The sequence below is a fragment of the Salmo trutta genome, chromosome 15 (assembly GCF_901001165.1).
Source record: "Salmo trutta chromosome 15, fSalTru1.1, whole genome shotgun sequence".
Lineage (NCBI taxonomy): Eukaryota > Metazoa > Chordata > Actinopteri > Salmoniformes > Salmonidae > Salmo > Salmo trutta.
The window spans coordinates 7,375,198-7,382,957 of NC_042971.1; positions in this window are offsets into that span (position 1 = coordinate 7,375,198).

The window sequence follows — 7,760 nt, forward strand, 5'->3', positions numbered from 1 at the left end:
CAGATTTAGTGGGTCTCATGGTGGGTGTCTTTTAGGTCCCAGTTGTTGTTACTAGTCAACTTTCAGTGGACACCCCCATAGTGTCTTTCAGAGCCCCTCCTAAAAAACAAGTTATATTTTGGGTTGGATATTGCATCATATTGTTGATATTTTAATCAATGGCATTTCCTTACAATGCTCATTAGTCTTTCAGTTGTTCTTATTGTTTTTTATCCTCATATTTGTGTACTAAATATTTCTGATTATTTTCATAGTTTTTTCCTGTGAAGCCATTGTGTTGCATCCATGTCTGACATGTGCTGTATAAATAAAGCTTGTTTTGATTTCAACAAATTAACCCAATGACTGGCCAATCAACAGACTCTTGGTCCACCTTAGTATGAAAAACTGTATCAATCCTACTTTTCCAGCATGCTGAAGGCGTGGTGGAGTGGTAAACACCACCCCCGGCTCTACCAGGGGCTTGAGGTGGTCTCCCACAGCTCTGCTTATGTCATGTTCTGTGGCCTTGCTGTTCCATTTATTGACTGTCCCTGCAACACAGAAACACATTTAGTCATATTATATATAACACTCAAAGTAATGGATATGGAGCATCTATGGCCTCAGTTACACCTGGCACCTAAATGTGACTTCTGTCATCTGATCACTCCAAGCTGCATTAGGTTCAGATCTACCAGGATGGGCCTTTGACATCGTCTGGATGCAGCCAGGCCACCAAATATGCATCAGCAATGTAAAGAGATGGGGTGAATGAGTGGGGAAAGGTACATTTGACACAAATGACCTTCATAATATCAAAGAACAAATGTGTGTGTCTGAGGGGAAATTAACTTTCATACAGCCAGAAGGGGTGAGAAATTACACCAATATCAGTGGACAATTTGCACTAATGTAAATAAACATAGATGGAACATATTCCCTTTAGCTGACGTGATGAACCGCTAAGGGGACATAAATATTTACCATCTAAACCATGTGAGACCTCTCACCTCTCTGGCTGTAGAAGTGTTCTTCCTAACCAGTCCCTCAACAGCTCTCTGACTGAGCTCCACCCTCACTGGGTCTTCAGAGGAGAGGAAGGCTGAGGAGGGATGGAAGGATGAATGGATCAGTCAGTCAATAAAGTGTAGAGCTGCTGTCTATACTGTCTGACAAAATCACTTTTTTAGTAGTTCATTAAAGTAAATAAGGCTTTATGACTGCTGAATACCAACTATCAATAACTTAGATAATGTATTTTCAGGTAGAGATACATCCTTGGGACGTCCCTAGCCCATTGAAGTTGACATTTAAAATGGTTAAGGTAGGGGTTAAGGTTAGGGTTTAGGGTAGAGATGTCCCAAGGATTCCAGATAGCATTGACCATCATACATTCTTCTGTCTCATTTACATAGCAAGTTTAAAATAAACAGACAAGACAAGTAGGCATTATGTATTATGGTCATTGTAGTTAATTAGGACACGGTTGATTGGCTATCAGACAAGGTTCATTACAATGCTAGCTGGTAGGACTGCTTTGCTGGATTATACTATAGCTGAGATCAAGGAGGTCAGATCCCAATACCCATGTAAACATAGCTTACTGACAGATCAATGAGGTCAGATCCCAATACCCATGTAGACATAGCTTACTGACAGATCAATGAGGTTAGATCCCAATACCCATGTAGACATAGCTTACTGACAGATCAATGAGGTCAGATCCCAATACCCATGTAGACATAGCTTACTGACAGATCAATGAGGTCAGATCCCAATACCCATGTAGACATAGTTTACTGACAGATCAATGAGGTTAGATCCCAATACCCATGTAGACATAGCTTACTGACAGATCAATGAGGTCAGATCCCAATACCCATGTAAACATAGCTTACTGACAGATCAATGAGGTCAGATCCCAATACCCATGTAGACATAGCTTACTGACAGATCAATGAGGTCAGATCCCAAAACCCATGTAAACATAGCTTACTGACAGATCAATGAGGTCGGATCCCAATACCCATGTAAACATAGCTTACTGACAGCTCAATGAGGTCAGATCCCAATACCCATGTAGACATATATTACTGACAGATCAATGAGGTCAGATCCCAATACCCATGTAAACATAGCTTACTGACAGATCAATGAGGTCAGATCCCAATACCCATGTAAACATAGCATACTGACAGATCAATGAGGTTGGATCCCAATACCCATGTAGACATAGCTTACTGACAGATCAATGAGGTCAGATCCCAATACCCATGTAGATATAGCTTACTGACAGATCAATGAGGTCAGATCCCAATACCCATGTATTGCGAACAGGTTGATTATAGCGGTAGTTGTTTCGATAGTGAAGTACTTTACAGTTATTTTGACTGTGGTGGTTATTGGAGTCGTGGTTTCCTGGAAGAAACCGTTGTTGTGCATCATCTTTCAATGCTCCAATACCTGATAATGACCAAACCTGTAGAGGCTATTTGGGAATTAAACTTTTATTAACCTGAAAGCGTTGCTTCATAGTATTACCATCTGTTGTGTTGGTAGAATGTGGAAAGACCCACCTCATTGGTTAATATTAACTGTAGTGGAAACATCTGTTGTGTTGGTAGAATGTGGAAAGACCCACCTCATTGGTTAATATTCACTGTAGTATTAACATCTGTTGTGTTGGTAGAATGTGGAAAGACCACCTCATTGGTTAATATTCACTGTAGTATTACCATCTGTTGTGTTGGTAGAATGTGGAAAGACCCACCTCATTGGTTAATATTCACTGTAGTATTAACATCTGTTGTGTTGGTAGAATGTGGAAAGACCCACCTCATTGGTTAATATTCACTGTAGTAGAAACATCTGTTAGGTTGGTAGAATGTGTAAAGACCCACCTCATTGGTTAATATTCACTGTAGTATTACCATCTGTTGGGTTGGTAGAATGTGTAAAGACTCACCTCATTGGTTAATATTCACTGTAGTAGAAACATCTGTTGGGTTGGTAGAATGTGTAAAGACCCACCTCATTGGTTAATATTCACTGTAGTAGAAACATCTGTTGGGTTGGTAGAATGTGTAAAGACCCACCTCATTGGTTAATATTCACTGTAGTAGAAACATCTGTTAGGTTGGTAGAATGTGTAAAGACCCACCTCATTGGTTAATATTCACTGTAGTAGAAACATCTGTTAGGTTGGTAGAATGTGTAAAGACCCACCTCATTGGTTAATATTCACTGTAGTAGAAACATCTGTTAGGTTGGTAGAATGTGGAAAGACCCACCTCATTGGTTAATATTCACTGTAGTAGAAACATCTGTTGTGTTGGTAGAATGTGGAAAGACCCACCTCATTGGTTAATATTCACTGTAGTATTACCATCTGTTGTGTTGGTAGAATGTGGAAAGACCCACCTCATTGGTTAATATTCACTGTAGTAGAAACATCTGTTGGGTTGGTAGAATGTGTAAAGACCCACCTCATTGGTTAATATTCACTGTAGTATTACCATCTGTTGTGTTGGTAGAATGTGGAAAGACCCACCTCATTGGTTAATATTCACTGTAGTAGAAACATCTGTTGGGTTGGTAGAATGTGGAAAGACCCACCTCATTGGTTAATATTCACTGTAGTATTACCATCTGTTGTGTTGGTAGAATGTGTAAAGACCCACCTCATTGGTTAATATTCACTGTAGTAGAAACATCTGTTGGGTTGGTAGAATGTGGAAGTAGGTTATTATTACTTATTACAAATCTGCAGTTGTCTGACTATTATATTATTATTTAATGAAATAAATGTAAAAATGCACTTTTTGTCTGGAAATAAAATCAACATTTATCTGCGTTTCCCTCCAGTCAACAGACGGAGATGTGTGTCTTTCAGGCGATGCTTTCAGCGTGACGTATAATCTAGTGGACGGAACACTTCTTCAACAACATCTAGTCAGCCACCTCGGTAGCTTCCTAGCCGAATCATTCAAGCTGTTCAGACTTCTTCGGTGTATATTTGTCACTGTATTTTAAACATAATTCTGTCTTATAACTATTTTCTCCATTTAATGTCATATTTCCGTTTAGTCAGGTAACGGTAGCTGGCTTGATAAATTAGCCTATCACTAGGCTAGTCGCTAACTAGCTAGGTTAGCTGGCCAACATTCCCGACCATGAGTTCACTAAGTTACTCTCCTGTTAAAGAAGAGGAGGTCTGCTGGACGGAGAAAGACACTCTAGTGAAAGAGGAGGAGGAAGAGAGTCTGTGGCTGAACGTGGTCCTGAAAGATGAAGAGGAGGATATCACAGTACAAAAAGAAGTTGAGGGTGAGGCTGTTACATTGAAAGAAGAAAAGAAAGATGATGCTTTTTTTGGAGTGAAGGAAGGAGAGAGAACTGTCATATTGAAGGAGGAAGAAGAGGAGGAGGAGACAGAAGATCTGAACACCAGTAAGTCCTGTCTTGAAAATAGTTGTTGAACTGATGCGTGGTTTTAAAACGGCATTCTACTGAAGTTCTGAGCTTAAATGCCGTTTTTTAATGTAGGAATTGATAAAGCTCCACTGTAAGATGTGAATACCATCAACAAGCTGGCCAACAACAAAACTTTAACAATGGATTTACAGCAAAATCACAACTTAGATGTCTCACAGAATGGACTAGCCCTCATTCAATACTGCAATTACATTGTATTAAACTGGAGGACAATTCCTAGGCCAATATTAACTGCGGTCAAGTGAGCAGACAGTCGCAAAACACGGTCAGTCCATTTGCTCTTCAGTTTCTTCCTGAAATCGCGTGCGCAAATTGACTTTACGGAATCACATATTTTTTCTGGTAGGGAAACTGAGTTGGATGGACTCTCATGCACAGATAGTCGAGACATGGCGACAAATCATTCCAAGAAAACCGTTTGACCCACACTTTTAATTTTGGCGTTGTCAAAAAGGACTTTGATATCGTTGCTAGAGTGAGGCTGCAGTAGTCTAACATGGTGCTGTTTAGCAAATGTTGAATTGTTAAAGCAACTTGTTTACAGTCATGACAAACACTATCTATACAAAAGTATGTGGACACCCCTTCAAATTAGTGGATTCGGCTATTTCAGCCACACCTGTTGCCGACAGGTGTATAAAATCGAGCACACAGCCATGTAATCTCCATAGACAAACATTGGCAGTAGAATGGCTTTACTGAAGCGCTCAGTGACTTTCAATGTGGCACCGTCATAGGATGCCACCATTCCAATAAGTCAGTTTGTTGAATTTCTGCCTTGCTAGAGCTTCCCCAATCAACTGTAAGTGCTGTTATTGTGAAGTGGTAACATCTAGGAGCAACAACCGCTCAGTGGTGGGCCACACAAGCTCATAGAACGGGACCGCCATGTGCTGAAGCGCGTAACGAGTACAAATCGTCTGTCCTCGGTTTCAACACTCGCTACCGAGTTCCAAACTGCCTCTGGAAGCAACGTCATCACAATAACTGTTTGTCAGGATCTAAATGAAATGGGTTACCATGGCAGCCACATACAAGCCTAAGATCACCATGCGCAATGCCAAGCGTCAGCTGGAGTGGTGTAAACGCTACAGCATACAATGACATTCTAGACGATTCTGTGCTTCCAACTTTGTGGCAACAATTTGGGGAAGACCCTTTCCTGTTTCAGCATGACAATGCCCCTGTGCACAAAGCGAGGTCCATAAAGAAATGGTTTGTTGAGATCGGTGTAGAAGAACTTGACTGGCCTGCACAGAGCCCCGACCTCAACCCCATCGAACACCTTTGGGATGGATTGGTACGCCAACTGCGAGCCAGGCCTAATCGCCCAACATCAGTGCCCGACCTCACTAATGCTCTTGTGGCTGAATGGAAGCACAGCAATGTTCCAACATTTAGTGGAAAGCCTTCCCAGAAGAGTGGAGGCTGTTATACCAGCAAAGGGGGGACCAACTCCATTTTAATGACCATGATTTTGGAATAAGTTGTTCGACAAGCAGGTGTCCACATATTTTTGGTCATGTAGTGTATCTACTGTAGTCCAAAGTTGCTCTATAGCTCTGTCACCGAAATAAATGTATTTCCTGTTGCCAAGTCATTTACGGTTTCTATGCCTTTAGTTTTCCTTGTGGACCAATTTATGGGTGAATCCTGAAAGCTATAGATGGATTGTTCCAGAACGTTGTGTTTTTAGGAATTCATATTGATTCTTGTTGAAACGTTCAATTTTCTTCCACATTGTTCTAGTATTCTTCCACATTGTTCTAGTGTTCTTCCACATTGTTCTAGTATTCTTCCACATTGTTCTAGTGTTCTTCCACATTGTTCTAGTGTTCTTCCACATTGTTCTAGTGTTCTTAAGTATGAAGCTGTTAATGTTCTATATTTTATCCTTTGAAAATAGATACGTACAATTATTCTGTGGATGAGCGAGTGCATCTTCAATCTGTACCCATTGTTCCTCTTTAGTGCATTTAACTATACAGTACCAGTCAAAAGTTTGGACACAACTAGTCATTCAAGGGTTTTTCTTTAATTTGACTATTTTCTAAATTGTAGAATAATAGTGAAGACATCAAAACTATGAAATAACACATATGGAATCATGTAGTAACCAAAAAAGTGTTAAACAAATCAAAATATATTTTAGGTTCTTCAAAGTAGCCACTCTTTGCCTTGATGACAGCTTTGCACACTCTTGGCATTCTCTCAACCAGCTTCACCTGGAATGATTTTCCAACAGTCTTGAAGAAGTTCTCACATTTGCTGAGCACTTGTTAGCTGCTTTTCCTACACTCTGTGGTCCAACTCATCACAAACCATCTCAATTGGGTTGAGGTCGGGTGGTTGTGGAGGCCAGGTCAACTGATGCAGCACTCCATCACTCTCCATGGTCAAATAGCCGTTACACAGCCTGGAGGTGTGTTTTGGGTCATTGTCCTGTTGAAAAACAAATGATAGTCCCACTAAGCACAAACCAGGTGATATGGCGTGTCGCTGCAGAATGTTGTGGTAGCCATGCTGGTTAAGTGTGCCTCGAAATCTAAATAAATCACAGACAGTGTCACCAGCAAAGCACCCCCACACCATCACATCTCCTCCATGTTTCACGGTGGGAACCGCACACGCGGAGATCATCCGTTCACATACTCTGCGTCTCACAAAGACACGGCGGTTAGAATCAAAGATCTCAAAACAGTTGAACGGATCCCCCCCCCCCCCCGCTCTCAGAATGTTGACTTTGTTCTGATAATTCCACATCTTAAGGGTATTTAGTGTTTTTCTGCTTAACGCCGGTTCAGTGGCATTGGGCATCTTTGACTATTGTTATCTACATTGCTCCAGATCCTCCGGTGATACAGCCACGCCAAGCTCCTCCAATATCAGCTTGATAAAGGAACTGGAAAGGTCTCTTTTTTTTACCTCATTTTCCGGTAGGGACAATATTCTCATGTTTTGTCTCAATCTGTTTTCTAGCTGATCCAGCTCATCTTCTAAAGTTTGCACCTTTGTTTCCAGATGGGGTATTGTGATGTGATTATGGGGTATTGTGATGTGATTATGGGGTATTGTGATGCCAATTTTGTTGTCTTGTTTGTCCACGCACCCACCCTGCACATCTGACAGATTCCACTTTCCTTTCTAACAAATCCACCCTTTTAACAACAGATTGCTACAGTTTGTGTATTTTGGTGTTGTAGCATTGAGAGTATTTTAGCTATGCTTTCCTGGATATCCTTTAGCTGTTTGTTGCTCTCATTTGCATCTCCAAGTTGTTCTTT